Below are 16,943 nucleotides of genomic sequence, written 5' to 3' on the forward strand. Positions count from 1 at the left end.
TTAAACAACATTCGGATTAAACTACAATTCCCTTCAAGGGGACTTCAATGGCACAACAATCAGATATTTTGTGCTTGGCACATAGTAAGCGCTTAACAAATACCATTATTATTACCATTAGCAGCGTGGCTATGAGAAGCAGCGTGGGTCAGTGGAAAGAGCCCGGGCTTGGGAGCCAGAAGTCATGGGTTCGAATTCCGGCTCTGCCACTTGTCAGCTGTGGGGCTGTGGGCACGTCACTTCACTTCTCTGTGCCTCAGTTACCTCATCTGTAAAATGGGGATGAAGACTGTGAGCCCCACGTGGGACAACCTGATGACCCTGTATCTCCCCCAGCGCTTAGAACAGTGCTCTGCACATAGTAAACGCTTAACAAATACCGACATTATTATATTTTGAAATGCGGACGAGAGCCAGGTGTGGCATTAAGTCCTTGCATTGCTCTTTCAAACGATTCCTTACCCCCATCCTCAACTCCTTTACATCAATTCATTTTCATCTGTAGAGTCTAGCTCCTAATCAATTGCCTTTAGACTTGTTAACTAGCCCGTATGCCACCGAAAGGTCAAGTATTCATCAGCTCTCAAATTACCTGTCACATCCAGTTCTCCATATTACGTTACTTGTAATACGCGTAGTAGCTTGCTAACGGTATGACATTACACAGGACTGGTGAAAAATTAGGGAAATATCACCCATAAAGGGAAAGCAGCATACGCGTAATGGGCCGGGAACACGTTTCTGCTGATTATGTTGTATGGTACTTTCCCGAGCGCTTAGTGCAGTGCTCTGTACATAGTAAGTGCTCAATAAATGCTACTGATTGATGGATAAGGGTGGGGAGTAGTGAGAGGTTTCAGTTTTTTGGGAGAAAGCCGATTTATAAATACACCACAGAGCAACTCGCTTAACAGGATGATAAGGGAGAGGGTTAGATCTCAGAGAACCCTAATTATCCATTTGGCACCACCTTGCTTCCATTTTTATTGGCTCTGCTGGGAGGGAGCAATATCGACTGTTCCTGAGTTTTGTTTTTTTTAATGATATTTGTTAAGCGCTTACTATGCGTCAGGCACTATACTAAGCTTTGGGGTAGGACGTTCTGGAGAAAGTATATCCACGAAGTCGTTATGAATAGGAAGCGACTTGACGGCACTTAATAATAATAATAATAATGATAAAAGCCAATACCAATCAGTGTTGTGTTCTATTCATTCAGTAGTATTTATTGAGCGCTTACTATGTGCAGAGCACTGTCCTAAGCGCTTGGAATGTACAAATCGGCAACAGATAGAGACAGTCCCTGCCCAACGACGGGCTTACTATTGTTTCATCACCCCTGATTTACCTGTTTCTAGTCCTTCTCCTTATACTTTTACACTGTGAGTCTCCTGAGGGACAGGGGCCATGAATAATTCCCGTCCGCACTTTCCCTCCCAGCGTTGCGTATAGTGCTCTGCACTGAGTAAGCATTTAATAAATACTACTACTCCGATCACTAACGGGTTGAGCTATTCTAGAGAACTGCAGGCGCATTCAGCCAGAGCCCAGCTCAATTCTGACTCGTTCTTCCTGGCCTATAGCTCAACTATGTGAGCTAATTAGGTTAAAAAAATTAGGGGAAAAATCTGAGGCGGACCGCGCTTTGTTCTCACATGCTGAAGCCTGGGCTAGTCTACAGAGTAGTATTAGTATAGTAATATTTATTAAGCACTTACTGTGGGTAGAACCCATGGCATCATAAAATGTTTGAGGAGCTGTAGCTACTGGCTTTAAAAATCAAACTATTAAACAGCAAGGAAAAAAAAAAAGTTACTATTTCACTGTTTCTGATAACGAGGATATAATCTAAAGCTAAAAAAAAAAGTGAGGGTGAAAGAGTATATCTGGCAAATGCGGTGGCTTTTAAATTGGAAAGGGAGTCGAATATTTTAAAATTCTAATTTCATTTCTTTAATGCAAATACTGAATTTGAATTAATAGCCCCAATCTGAAGCAGAAAGTTGGAAATTTAACTAAAGAGTTTTTCAGAGAAGCAGTGTGGCTCAGTGGAAAGAGCCCGGGCTTGGGAGTCAGAGGTCACGGGTTCTAATCCCGGCTCCGCCGCTTGTCAGCTGTGTGACTCTGGACAAGTCCCTTCACTTCTCTGTGCCTCAGTTCCCTCATCTGTAAAATGGGGATTAAGACTGTGAGCCCCACGTGGGACGACCTGATCACCTTGTATCCCCCCAGCGTTTAGAACAGTGCTTTGCACGTAGTAAGCGCTTAACAAATAGCATCATTAAAAAGAAATACCATTATTCTTTGGGGATTGGAAATGGATTGTTTTCAGAGGTAGCACTGTATTTCGGTTTGTGTGGAGAACTACACAGAATACCATTTATCAGAACTTCTTTCTATACTGTCATTTCATACACCAAAATATAAACACTGGGACAAACTGGGGAAGATTGAAACAGAAAATAAAGGGCCTTGTATAAAAGGAACTAGATGAAACCCTGTTCCTCTGCCCCAGTGGACTGTTATAGCTAAAAAGGCGCCAAGACACCTGCGTATTCATGGTGACCTTTTTTGGTCACCGGCTTAATAGTTATGATGAAATTCCTGCAGACAATAGACCAGTCAGAGGGACCTAGCCAGGGGCCTCTTTCCCAGCTCAAACAGAGACTCGGTCACTTAATGATGACGACACATATGGTCCCTCTAGACTGTAAGCTCGTTGTAGGCGGGGAACACGTCTACCAACTAATTCTGTTATGCTGTACTCTCCCCAGCTCTCAGTACAGAGCTCTGCATGAAGGAAGCGCTCAGTAAATACCACTGATGATGTCCCAAGCACTGTGTGAAGCGCTAGATACCAAGATAATCGGATGGGACACAATCCCTGCCCTACACGGGGCTCACCATCTAAGACGAAAGGAGAGCAGGAATTCTATCTCCATTTTACGTATGAGAAAACCGAGCCGAAAAGGTTATGTGGTTTGCCCCAGGTCACAATAGTAGACAAGTGGCAGAACCGGTAATGGAACCCAAGTCTTCTGAATCCTAGTTCTGCTGCTCTTTTCGTTAGGATATGCTGCCTCCCATCATCACTTAAAACTTGGCACATTACTAAAGCTGGACAGTGAAAAAACAGGATAGAAAGAACATCGATTCTTTTAAAGTGTGGCGTTGCAGGTTTCTGCGAATACCACGGACGGCCCGAAAAGCAAACAGATGGATCCGGGAGCAAATTAAACCAAAGTGGTCTTGGGAAGGCCAAATGACTCGACTTAGATTAGCCCACTTTGGGCACATAATCAGGAGGGCTAATTCTCTGGAGATGACGCTAATCTTCAGAAAAGTCCAGGGAAAAGGTGGAAGAGGCAGCTAGATGGATAGAGACCATAACAACGATAACAGAAGAACCACTGGAAAGGTCGTGGATTAAGGCAGAGGATAGGACGTTCTGGAGAAAGCACATCCACGGTGTCGCTACGAATCGAAAACTACTCGAAGGCACTTGATATTAATAAAAGGCAAAAGAAGTGGGCGGCCAGAAAAATACATGCGTGTGTGTATATGCATATATGTATTCCTGGCTGCCCACTATATATGTCCAAAAGCAGGAAAGAGCAACTGGATAGTGTTGGACTATCAGTTTCACACGGATAAACACCTCTTTGGTATGGAGGTGGAGGCTAACAAAATAATCAGAATAGCTCAAGCGAGAGAGATTCTACTCTGTCGTAATGTGAGATGTGTTGACTTATGGGTTTGACTCTTGCCGTTGGGTTGCTTCAGGTTGTCACACAGTTCTTCACATTTGTCTGGGTCGAAGGAGGTTTAGGTTGAGATCTCCAAGGAGATAGGGAACGTCTGCTTAAAATTAGGTCTCTATACAGGAAGCAACACTTCCCTAAGCCCCCATTTCCTCTTCTCCTATCCCTTCTGCATCACCCTTGGCTCCCTTTTTCCAACCCTCCCTCAGCTCCACGGCACTTACGTACAGATCCGTCATTTGTTTATATTAATGTCCGTCTCCCCCCTCTCGACCGTAAGCTCGTGTGAGCAGGGAACCAACGCTGCTATATTGTACTCTCCCAAGTGCTTAGTACAGTGCTCTGCACACAGTAAGTGCTCAAGGGACACGATTGATTGGTTTAAACCCATTGTAATTTTCTCCTCCAGCCTACAGTAATCCAGTGCTCGTATCCGCTTCCAATTTGTCCGTCTCCGGTCCTCTCCTCCCCCAACGACACAGAATCCGGACTTAATTCTCACTTGTGGACCCTTCCCCAGGATTTAGTACCGTGCTCTGTACTAAAGCAGCAAGGCCTAGCGGGAAGCAGCATAGCCTCGTGGATAGAGCACGAGCCTGGGCATCCGAACGACCCGGGTTCCGATCCCAGCTCCGCCACGTGTCCGCCGGGCGACCCTGGGCAAGTCACTTCAATTCTCTGTGCTTCGGTTAGCTCATCTGTAAAATGGGGATTGAGACTGTGAGCCTCGCAGGGGACAGGGACTGTGTCCAACCTGATGATCTCAGTGCTTAGAACAAGGCTTGACATATAGAAAGGGCTTAACAAATTCCATCATCCTTATTATTATTATTACACAGTAAACAAACACTATTATTACCGTTACTACTTGGAGCTCCTCGTGGGACGGGGACACTGTCCAACCTGATTAGTTTTATGATCTACCCCAGCGCTAAGAACAGTGCTTGACACATAGTAAGGTCTTAAATACCATCATCACTATTATTACACCGTAAACACACACTACTATTACTGCTAGTATTTGGAGCTCCACATGGGACAGGGACTGTAGCTCTCTGATCTACCCCAGCGCTCAGTAAGATGATTGACATTCTAAGTGCTTAACAAATATCACTATGACTATTATTGTTATTAATATTTAGCAAACAGATCTTAGCAGACTGCCATCGGGGGATCACATGCTTAGGCAAGACGCTGGGTCACGGAAGAGAACTCCATTTGTCTAAAATCTGCTGGAAGAGTTAGCTAACCATTAGCAATGGAAGAGGAGTAAGGTGAAACTTGTGTTCTCACCGAAAAATCTGAATGCACTGTATTAATATTAATTTCTCCTTACAGTTCAGACCGATACAGCGGAGGTTTCCTGGAGAGGCAGCGTGCAAAGACCATGGGATTGGGAGCTCGGAAACTTGGGCTCGAATCCCAGCTCTGCGCCAACCCGCTCTGTGACCCTATATGACTCCGCCGGATAAATAAAACTAGAGACTTAAAAATATTCCCAGGGTTCTGATTTCAATTGGGCAATTAACAGCCTTTTACCCCAGCCAAGAGTTAATAATAATAATGTTGGTATTTGTTAAGCGCTTACTGTGTGCAGAGCACTGTTCTAAGCGCTGGGGTAGACACAGGGGAAGCAGGTTGTCCCACGTGGGGCTCACAGTCTTAGTCCCCATTTTCCAGATGAGGTCACTGAGGCCCAGAGAAGTGAAGTGACTCGCCCACAGTCCCACAGCTGACAAGTGGCAGAGCCGGGATTTGAACTCATGACCTCTGACTCCAAAGCCCGTGCTCTTTTCACTGAGCCACGCTGCTTAAGCACAAAGCACAAGAGTTAAGCACAAACTCCCTGCTTCCATTTATTATTAAGGGCCCTGGATTGGGATGTAAAGTTATCCAAAGGACAGCAATCCAGCCCCCAAAACCCAGTATGGTCTCGGGGCGTGAGCTGGACCAAGTCTCAGCATCCAGAGCCTTCTCCCTGTTTCTCTTTTCCTCCCTTAGCTAACTTTTCCCACTCTCTGATTATTTAAATGGCAATACCCAGAACTTGACTAGCCCGCCCAGAAGGCCCCAAATTCCCGAGAGATTCTGGGAGCTGCGGTTTGCGGCCAGGCCAGACGGGAAAGGATTATAGAACGGTTTTCCAAAATAAGCCTGAATTATCAGTAATTATCACACCTTTCACCCGAAGCCTAAGCACTTTCTCAGACACGCCAGGTCGAGTCCCACTAACGTGGCTTCTGCGGCTTTTCTCATCTATAAATTCATTCAAGTCCATAGATTTGCTCAGCCCGACTAGCCGTACCGCCGTAGATCAGATTTGCCGACGGACTTTAATGTAACTTCATTCATGCATTCACTTGTAGCACGGTTAACCAGCTCACTTTCGGCCCTTAGAGGGGACTCGGAAGGGGCGCCACTAAAAGCATCCCTTCTGTGCCTCATCGGCTGTGCTTTCATGGTCATTGATCTGAAGGGAAGCATGTCCCTCTGGGGAATCCCTGGTCATCGAATACGTTACAGAGCGATGAAAAAGCAGAACTAAGCTCAACTCCTTTCAAGACGGAAAAATCCCCCACTCTAGGGAGCTACTTGTCCCGCCGAGCTGCCGGGAGCCGAGAGGCAGACGAGGGGCGGGGGGGGGGGAGAGGGGCCGAGGGACGTCGGGGAGGACGATGGCGCGGCTTTGCCAGAGGAAGTCACGATCCTGGAATAGTCGCTGTGGCTGCTGCTGGGGTGGAGAGACGCCGGCTGCGGGTCTGCAGTTTTCCTGCCTCCCTGGGTCCCCGGGGAGAAATTGTCCAGGAAAGCCAGGGCCAGAGGTGTGGTCGGTCACTCCACTAGAAGCTCCCCGACGACGGGGATCCCGTCTAACAATAATAATGATGTTGGTACTTGTTAAGCGCTTACTATGTGCAGAGCACTGTTCTAAGCGCTGGGGTAGACAGGGTAATCGGGTTGCCCCACATGAGGCTCACAGTCTTCACCCCCATATTACAGAGGAGGGAACTGAGGCCCAGAGAAGTGAAGTGACTCGCCCACAGTCACGCAGCTGCCAAGTGGCAGAGCCGGGATTCGAACCCATGACCTCCGACTCCCAAGCCCGGGCTCTTTCCACTGAGCCACGCTGCCTCTCTCGCTGAGCACTTTCTCCAGGGTCAACGGCGCTCAATAAACGCTATCGATTGACGGTCTCTGGAGAAACCGCTCCCAGTCACAGGAACAATGGTACGGCCTACTAGAGAGTGAACCGGCTTGGGGGTCGGAGGGGCTGGGTTCTAATCGCGCCTCTGCCACGTGCCTGCTATGCGACCCTGGGTAAGTCACTTCTCTGGGCCACAGTTCCTTCATCTGCAAACTAAGGATGGAATATCTGTTCCTCCTCCCCCTTAGATTGGGAGTTTCATGTGGGGCAGGAACTGTATCTGACCCGCTTGTCTTGTATCCACCCCGACGCTCACCACAGTGCTTGGCAAACATTCATTCAGTTCATTCCGTGGCATTTATTGAGCGCTTACTATGTGCAGAGCACTGTACTAAGCGCTTGGAATGGACAGATCGGCAACAGACAGAGACAGTCCCTGCTCACTGACGGGCGCACGGTCTAATCGGGGGAGACGGACAAAAACGGTAAGAACGTAAACACCACAACTGTCGTTATATTGTTGCCACTGTGGGTTCAGCGAAAACTGTCGTCTCCTGGAAGTGAGCGCTCTTGTCCAGATGCAAATTGCAGGCCATCCTCTTGTCTCTGAACACGGCCACCAACTAGCTAGCGGTGGGGCAAAGTCAGGGTTTTCACCATGGTTTTTTCGGGTGGGGCTCCCAGCCCCCCTCCAACTCTGCCACGGAATCCGAGACGCCCAAACAGGGCAGAAAAGTGGATAGAGCCCGGGCGTAGGAGTCCAAAGGAACTGGGTTAATGTTGGTGTTCGTTGAGCGCTTACTATGCGCCGAGCACCGTTCTAAGCGCCGGGGGAGATACAGGGTCATCGGGTCGTCCCACGTGAGGCTCGCAGTCTTAATCCCCATTTTCCAGATGAGGTCACTGAGGCCCAGAGGAGTGAAGTGACTCGCCCACAGTCCCGCGGCTGCCAAGCGGCAGAGCCGGGAGTCGAACCCGTGACCTCCGACTCCCAAGCCCGGGCTCTTTCCCCTGAGCCACGCCGCTTCCCGTAATGCCGGGTCCTAATGCCGACTCTTCCCGTGTGACCCTGGGCCAATCACTTTACCGCTCTGAGCCTCAGTCACTTCATCTGTAAAATGGGAATTAAGACCGGGAGCCCCACGGGGGACAGGGAAGGGGTCCGATCTGATGATCAAGTAGGTACCCAGGGCTTAGTACAGTGCCTAGCATATAGTCAACGCTGAAAACAAATAACAGTAAACCGGGCTCTGGGAGAAAAAGCTAAGGTCTGGTTCGGCCACTGCCCAGAGCTCTCCCTGGGGCAAGTCACTTCACTTCTCTGGACGCCCCGTTTCTGCTCTCCCTCATCTGTGGGTCCCGAGCGAGCAACTGAACTGATTATCTTCAATCTATTCCAGAGCCCAGCACTTATAAGAAGCAGCATGTCAATAATAATAATAATAATAATAATAATGATGATGTTGGTATTTGTTAAGCGCTTACTATGTGCAGAGCACCGTTCTAAGCGCTGGGGGAGATACAGGGTAATCGGGTTGTCCCACGTGGGGCTCACGGTCTTCATCCCCATTTTACAGATGAGGTGAGTGAGGCCCCAGAGAAGTTAAGTGACATGCCCACCGTCCCACAGCTGCCAAGCGGCGGACCCGGGGTTCGAACCCGTGACCTCCGACTCCCAAGCCCGGGCTCTTTCCGCCGAGTCTTAACGGATAGAGCACGGACCCGGGAGTCAGAAGGCCGTGGGTTCTAATCCCGCTCCGCCTCGTGGCTGCTGGGTGACCTGGGGCAAGTCACGTCACTTCTCTGGGCCTCAGTTGCAAAATGGAGATTAAGACTGTGAGCCCTTGGTGGGACAGGGGCTAATTCCAGCCCGATTATCTTGTAACAACTATCCCGGGGCTAAGTAAGGTGTCTGGCACATAGTAAGCGCTTAACAAATACCACAATTACTATACAGTAAGCGCTTAACAAATACCATCACCCTCTAGACTGTGAGCTCCTTGCGGTCGGGGAAGGTGTCTTTTTGTGCGGAAGGCGCGGAAAGAGCCCGGGCTTCGGAGTCAGAGGTCATGGGTTCGACTCCCGGCCCCGCCACTCGTCAGCTGTGTGACTGTGGGTGAGTCGCTTCACTTCTCTGTGCCTCAGTTACCTCATCTGTAAAATGGGGATTAACCGTGAGCCTCCCGTGGGACGACCCGATTCCCCCGTATCTACCCCAGCGCTCAGAACGGTGCCCTGCGCATAGTAAGCGCTTAACAAATACCAACTTTATTATTTCCCCAAGAGCACTCTGCACACAGTAAGCTTTCAACAGATACGATCGACCGACGGATTATTATTCGGGGCTGAAGCAACACCCTACTTCGGCAGTCCCTATCACGTGACCCTGGGGGGGTGGGTTACGGAAAGCCGGACGCCAACGGCCACAGGCCACGACCTGTGACAGACGGTATTTCGACAAGCTACATCTGCGGAGGGGTCTTCGCTTCAAAACCCAGGCGGCTTCTTGTCTTCTGTGCCTACGCTGAACAGGTCCAGGGAGGAGGAGGCCACGAGGATGGGCAAATCATCGTCCTCCGCAACACGTCCTCTTAACAAGGCCAGTCCGCATCCTTCCAACCCACTAAGCGGGACAGCACTGACCCTAACCTGCAGCCCAGTCGAGGATCTCCGAGGAAACACGGGGGGGGGGGGGCCCCGACGTTTCCATTCTTCCGGAACTCGCTCGTTGGGCCTTTCGAATGTTGTACTTCGGTGGTCTCATCTCGGTCCGTACCTACTTCCCCGTAATCGCTCCGGAGCGGGTCGGGGCTAGATCACCGAATGCAGTGAATCATCACCCACTTCACACGGCGCACGCTCTAGGTTAGGGTGGAGAAGCTTGTCTCGCAACTGCCTACGCAAACGGAGTAATACAGCGCAGAGGTAAACCAGCCCGGAACTTGCGCAAAACGCGAACGGGAAGGTGACGATATCTGTTGGCCGATCGGGGTGATCACGTTCAAGTTTCCTTTGCAAGGACCGCAAAGGCGATGCTGCAAGACTAGGGACGGAAAACTATCCTCCTAGGTTTATTCTCGTTTTAAACGCTCGGCGGAACTTACGTTCTTCCACCGGCTCTTCCGGCGATACCTAGTTAGTTTCGGAAATCATTCATTCATTCATTCAATGGTATTTATTGAGCGCTTACTATGTGCAGAGCACTGTACTAAGCGCCTGGGATGAACAGGTCGGCAACAGATAGAGACGGTCCCTGCCGTCTGACGGGCTTACGGTCTGATCGGGGGAGACGGACGGACGAGAACGATGGCGATAAATAGAGTCGAGGGGAAGAACGTCTCGTAAAAACCGACGGCGACTAAATAGAATCGAGGCGATGTACAATTCATTAACAAAATAAATAGGGTAACGAAAATATATACAGTCGAGCGGACGAGTACAGTGCCGTGGGGAGGGGAAGGGAGAGGTGGAGGAGCGGAGGGAAAAGGGGAAAAAGAGGGTTAAGCTGCGGAGAGGTGAAGGGGGGGTGGCAGAGGGAGTAGAGGGAGAAGAGGAGCTCGGTCTGGGAAGGCCTCTCGGAGGAGGTGAGTTTTAAGTAGGGTTTTGAAGAGGGAAAGAGAATCAGTTTGGCGGAGGCGAGGAGGGAGGGCGTCCCGGGACCGCGGGAGGACGCGACCCGGGGGTCGACGGCGGGACGGGCGAGACCGGGGGACGGCGAGGAGGCGGGCGGCGGAGGAGCGGAGCGTGCGGGGTGGGCGGTGGAAAGAGAGAAGGGAGGAGAGGTAGGAAGGGGCGAGGTGACGGAGAGCCTCGAAGCCTAGAGTGAGGAGTTTTTGTTTGGAGCGGAGGTCGATAGGCAACAGAGACCCATCCGAAGTGGCGTTTGGAAAAGGCTTTCTTTTGAAACGGAGTTAATTGCAGTAACGATCGCACCGGTAACCCAGAAAAAAAACCTGTTTAACTCTCTCGGGCCGTACGCGCCCTTAGTTTGTTTATGCCGCCGAGAAGTTACGACACCTCCGGGCAGCCGAAGCGTTTTACTAGGCTTCTGTCTGAGGCCCTTCAACCTCAGTGGAACCACCAGGCGGTTTCAAGCAGCCAGTCCGGATCCGACAGACACCGACCTCAACCGTCGCCTTTCTGATGCGGAAGCGGGGCCGGAATCAAATTTGCTAGCGTCTTAGATAAGGCAGTGTGCTAATAATGATGATGATGTTGGTATTAAGCGCTTACCGTGTGCAGAGCACTAAGGTCCGGGGTGATCAGGTTGTCCCAGGCGAGACTCACGGTCTTAATCCCCATTTTTCAGACGGGGGAACTGAGGCGCAGTCCCACAGCTGCCAGGTGGCGGAGCCGGGATTCGAACCCATGATCTCTGCCTCCCAAGCCCGGGCTCTTTCCACTGAGCCACGCTGCTTCTAAATCAAGGCTGATCTATAACCGCCCTCGGACCAAGCCCGCTTTTAAGAACCCCGCGTCGCTCCTTTCCCCTCGGGTGCTCCCGGGCCTCTGGGGCCCGTTCGCCAACCTGAGCCTCCCGGCGCGGGGCGCGAACGGCGACGCCGCGAGACGCGCTGAGACCTCGCAGTGCCGCAGCGGAAGCCAGGCGTTTTGTCACTCCAGGGTGGGACCGGGGACGTGGGGTAAAAAAGACCGCCCTGGCTGACTGGATTCTTCACCCTTTCGTTCATCCAACAGTATTTATTGAGCGCTTACCACGTGCAGGAGCACTGTACTAAGCGGTCGGAATGGACAAATCGGCCACAGAGACAGTCCCCGCCCCAAGCACTCGGTACAGCGCTCTGCGCACCGTGAACGCTCAATACGACCGAACGAAGGCTCTCCCAAGCGCTCGGTAATAATAACGTCGGTATTCGTTAAGCTCTTACTATGTGCAGAGCGCTGGGGTAGACACGGGGGGGGGATCAGGTTGTCCCACGTGGGGCTCACAGTCTTAATCCCCATTTTAATTAATAATAATGTTGGTGCTCGTTAAGCGCTTACTACGTGCCGAGCGCTGTTCTAAGCGCCGGGGGAGATACAGGGTCATCAGATTGTCCCCCGTGAGGCTCGCGGTCTTCATCCCCATTTTCCAGATGAGGTAACCGAGGCCCAGAGGAGTGAAGTGACTCGCCCACAGTCCCACAGCCGACAGGTGGCAGAGCCGGCAGTCGAACCCATGACCTCTGCCTCCCAAGCCCGGGCTCTTTCCGCTGAGCCACGCTGCTCCCCACGCGAGGCTCCCCGTCTTACAGATGAGGGAACCGAGGCACAGGGAAGCGAAGTGCCCGGCCCGCAGTCACACAGCTGACAAGTCAGCGTGGCTCAGCGGAAAGAGCCCGGGCTCGGGAGTCAGAGGTCACGGGTTCGCATCCCCGCTCGGCCGCTCATCAGCTGTGTGACTCTGGGCGAGTCGCTTCGTTTCTCGGCGCCTCGGTTACCTCATCCGTCGAACGGGGATGAAGACCGCGAGCCCCACGGGGGGGACAACCTGATTCCCCCGTGTCTACCCCAGCGCTCAGAACGGGGCTCGGCACGGAGCGAAGCGCTTAACCAACACCGACATTATTATTGAGTGGCGGGGGCCGGCACTCGAACCCATGACCTCTGACTCCAAAGCCCGGGCTCTTTCCACTGAGCCACGCAGCGCGGTGCTCCGCGCCCAGTAAGCGCTCAAGAAATACCGTCGACCGCTCCAAGAGGAGCAGCGGGTACGACTTCGGGCCGCGCGGGCTGCCGGAGGGGCAAGTCGGTCGACCGGCGGTATCGACGGAGAAGCGGCGGGGCCCGGTGGACGCAGCCCGGGTCCGCGGAGCGGGAGGGCCCGGGTTCTAATCCCGGCCCCGCCACGCGCCCGCCGGGTGACCTGGGGTAAGTCCCTTCACTTCTCTGTGCTTCGGTCAGCTCAGCCGGAAAACGGGGATCGCGACTGCGAGCCCCGCGTGGGCCGGCGTCCAACTCGAGTGGCTCAGGATCCACCCCGGCGGTCGGTAACGATCACGATAATGTCGGTGTCCGTTGAGCGCCGTCTCTGTGCCGGGCACCGTCCCGAGCGCTGGGGGAGATCCAGGGTCATCGGCTCGTCCCCCGGGAGGCTCGCCATCCTCCTCCCCACCTTCCAGATGGGGGAACCGAGGCCCAGAGAAGCGAAGCCACTCGCCCCCGGCTCACGAGCGGCAGGGGCGGGGGTCGAACCCGTGACCTCCGGCTCCCAAGCCCGGGCTCTCTCCAGCGAGCCGCGCTGCCTCCCCGGTGGGCGCTTAAATACCCCAATTATTAGGAACATCATCGTCGCACCGATCCGCACGCAATAAACCCGATCGTCGGCGGCTCGAGGCGCGGCGGCAGGCGACCCCGAGTCACACGAGCCGACCTCGCCCCGGCCCCCGCTCCCGCCCCGGTGATATCGGCCGGGCGCTAACTGGGCGCAGCGCACCGTACTAAGCGCTTGGGACAGCACGCTGTAACGGTGGGTAACGACGACACTGAGGACGTGGGAAGTGTTCTCACTCCGCGCCAAGCACCGTCCTAAGAGCCGTTCCGGGTCGCCTCGCGTCGGGCTTCATCGGGAAGCGGTTTAGAGGAAAGCGCGCGGACTCGGGGGTCGGAGGCCGTGGGTTCCAATCCCGGCTCGGCCACCCGTCCGCCGTCCCGAGCCGGGGCTCCCGCCACCGAGCCACGCCGCTTCCCGGAGAAGCGGAAGGCGCCCGGGCCCGGGAGTCGGAGGTCGCGGGTTCTAATCCCGGCCCCGCCGCCTGCCAGCCGTGCGACTTGGGGCAAACCGCTTCCCCTCCTCTGGGCCTCGGTTACCTCCTCTGTAAAACGGGGGGCTAAAGCCGGGGGCCCCGCGTGGGACAGCCTGATCGCCTCGTATCCCCGCAGCGCTTAGAACAGCGCTTCGCACATAGGGAGCGCTCGACAAATACCACCATCACCATCCTCTTTATCGTCATCATCATCATCGGTGCGGGGACGTGGAGGATGGAAGGTGGGGGGGCGTCCCCGTCGCCCTCCCTGCTGCCACGTGGCTCCTCCCGCCTTACCTCGAGGCCGCATCCGCCGGCCGGGCCATCGCCGACGCCTCGGTGGCGACCGACGCTGCCGATGGGGGGGCCACCGACGCCGCTGCTCCCGAGGCTCCTCCCGCCGCCGCCGCCGCCGCCGCCGCCGCCGCCGGGGCCTCTCCGGTCGCCGTGGCCGGGCGTCCCCCGAGCTCCCCCGGCGCCCCCGGGCAGCAACAGCAGCAGCAGCAGCCAGGCGTCCGCCGCGGGGCGGGGGACGAAGGGGCCGCCCGGCGGCCGCACCTCCCGCAGGGGCCGCCTCGACGCGCCACCCGCCCGCGCCCGCGCCCGCGCCCGCGCCCGCGCCCGCTCCTTGGCGGCCGGCGGCAGGGAGGGCTCCGGCGCCGCCGGCTGCAGCTGCGGGGCCGGGGGCAGCAGCGGGGCCGGGGCCGGGGCCGGGGCCGGGGCCGGGAGCAGCCCCGCGCCCAGCCCCGCCAGCCCCAGCAGCGCCCAGAGCCGCGGCAGCCCCGCCGCGCCCCGCCGCCCCGCCGCCATCCTCCGCTCCGGGGAAACGCACGGGGAGCCCACCGCGGGGACCCCCCCGAGGCGGCCGCCGGGACGCACCGACGGGCGGACGGAGAGGAGGGACGGACGGGACGGGAGGGACGGACGGGACGGAGGGACGGAGGGACCGAGGGAAGGGCCGCAACCGACGAGGAAGCGGGTCCGGGCCGGAGGCGCGCTGGGCACCGGGGCCGCACAGCGCTCCGCCCCGCCCCGCCCGGCTCCCACACCGGGCCCCGGCCACGCCCCCGGACCGGCCCCCGCCGGCCCATCCCGGCCCCGCGACCGGCCCGACCACGCCCACCAACACTGACCACGCCCCCGGGCCCCGCCCCCGGCCCCCCTCCGCCAGCCGATCCCGGCCCCGCCGCCCAAGGCCGGCCCCTCCCCCAGGCCCGGCCGCGCCCCCGGCCGCCCTCTGCCAGCCAATCCCGGCCCTGCTCCGACACCCGGCCCCGCCCACAACCCGGCTCCACCAGCCAACTCTGGCCCCGCCCCCGGGCCCCGCCCCGCTAGCCGATCCCGGCCACGCCCCCAACTCTGGCCACGCCCTCAGACCCCCCGCCAGTCGATCCTGACCCCCCCCGCCCCGACACCGACCCCGCCCCAGACCCCGCCCCCACCCCCTCTGCCAGCCAATCGTGACCACACCCCGGACCCGGCCACGCCCCCAGGCCCCCTCGGCCAGCCAATCGCGGCCCCGCGCCCAGACGCGGCCACGCCCTCAAACCCGGCTCCGCCAGCCAGTCCTGGCCACGCCCCCAGACCTGGCCACGCCCCCGGGCCCCTCTCCGCAATATAATAGTGATGATTATAATGGTGGCAGTTGTTCATTAATGTTGGTATTTGTTAAGCGCTTACTATGGGCAGAGCACTTTTCTAGGCGCTGGGGGAGATACAGGATGATCAGGTTGTCCCACGTGGGGCTCACGGTTTTAATCCCCATTTGACCGATGAGGGAACTGAGGCCCAGAGAAGCGAAGTGACTCGCCCACAGTCACACAGCCGACAAGTGGCAGAGCAGGGATTCGAACCCGTGACCTCTGACTCCCAATCCCGTGCTCTTTCCAAGCGCTTACTAGGTGCAGGGCACTGTTCTGAGCGCTGGGGGAGACACGGGATCACCAGGTCGCCCCCCCGTGAGGCTCGCAGTCTCAATCCCCATTTTGCAGATGAGGTCACTGAGGCCCAGAGAAGCGAAGCGACTCGCCCACAGTCCCACAGCTGCCAAGCGGCAGAGTCAGAGGTCACGGGTTCGAATCCCGCCTCTGCCGCTTGGCAGCTGTGGGACTGTCAGAGGTCACGGGTTCGAATCCCGCCTCTGCCGCTTGGCGGCTGTGGGACTGTGGGCGAGTCGCTTCGCTTCTCTGGGCCTCAGTGACCTCATCTGGAAAATGGGGATTGACTGTGAGCCCCACGTGGGACCACCTGATTCCCCTGTGTCTCCCCCAGCGCTTAGAACAGTGCTCTGCCCCTAGTAAGCGCTTAACAAATACCAACATTATTATTATTATTATTATTAAGCCCGGGCTCTTTCCACCGAGCCACGCTGCTCCTCTACCTAAGCGCTTTGGAATGTACATTTCGGCCACAGACAGAGACGATCCCTGCCCAATGACGGGCTCACAGTCTAATCGACTGTCTGCGCCTGAAGACGTGGGGGCGCGTAAAATAACAACAACGATAATAATAATAATAGCATTATTAAGCGCCAACATAGTAAGCGCTTAGCAATACCATTCATATCATCTCCACGGCACATATGTGCATACATGATCATCGGGGTATTTGTTAAGCGCTTACTATGTGTCAAGCACTGTTCTAAGCGCTGGGGTAGATACGAGGTAAGCAGGGTGTCCCACTTGGGGCTCACAGTCTTAATCCCCATTTGACAGATGAGGTCACTGAGGCCCAGAGAGGAGGGGCGGCTTGCCCGAGGTCACGCAGCGGACGAGCGGCGGAGGTCGGATTGGAACTCACGTCCTCCGACTCCCGAGCTCGTTCGCCTTCCGCTAAGCCGCGCCGCTTGGATTGTATCGGTGGTGGATACAAGCAAATGAGGCTGGACGCAGTCCCTGTCCCACGTGGGGCTCACCGTCTCAATCCCCGTTTTACAGATGAGGGAACTGAGGCCCAGAGAAGTGAAGTGACTGACCCAAGGTCACACAGCAGACGAGCGGCGGAGGCCGGATTGGAACCCACCGTCTTCTGACTGCCGAACCCGCGCTCCATCCACTGTACCGTGCGGTTTCTCGTAGAGAGTGTTGAATAAGTACCGTCATTATCATTATTATTATTATTATTATTATTATTATCATGAAGGGGGAGGGATTTCCAGGTGGAAGAGAAGAGCACGAGCAAGAGTTCTATGACGAGAGAGGGGAGAGTACGGCACAGTGAGTAGCTTGGCTTGAGGGAAACGAAGCGTGTGAGCTGGAGTATAGTCGGTGAGTCAGATTCCTCTCGTGGACT

At 55.4% G+C, this 16,943-nt stretch overlaps 1 protein-coding gene across 1 annotated transcript in view; it reads right to left on the bottom strand.

The window, feature by feature from the left end:
• NFE2L3 (nuclear factor, erythroid 2 like 3) overlaps nt 1-14,008 on the bottom strand; it is a 37,062-nt gene extending 23,054 nt beyond the window's left edge. The window contains exon 1 of the mRNA XM_029071312.2: nt 13,950-14,008. The gene's annotated coding sequence lies outside the window, so the exon portion shown is untranslated. The remainder of the gene's footprint in view (nt 1-13,949) is intronic.
• Between the last annotated feature and the right edge of the window lie 2,935 nt (nt 14,009-16,943).

This window comes from Ornithorhynchus anatinus, chromosome 8 (genome assembly GCF_004115215.2).
Source record: "Ornithorhynchus anatinus isolate Pmale09 chromosome 8, mOrnAna1.pri.v4, whole genome shotgun sequence".
Classification (NCBI taxonomy): Eukaryota; Metazoa; Chordata; class Mammalia; order Monotremata; family Ornithorhynchidae; genus Ornithorhynchus; species Ornithorhynchus anatinus.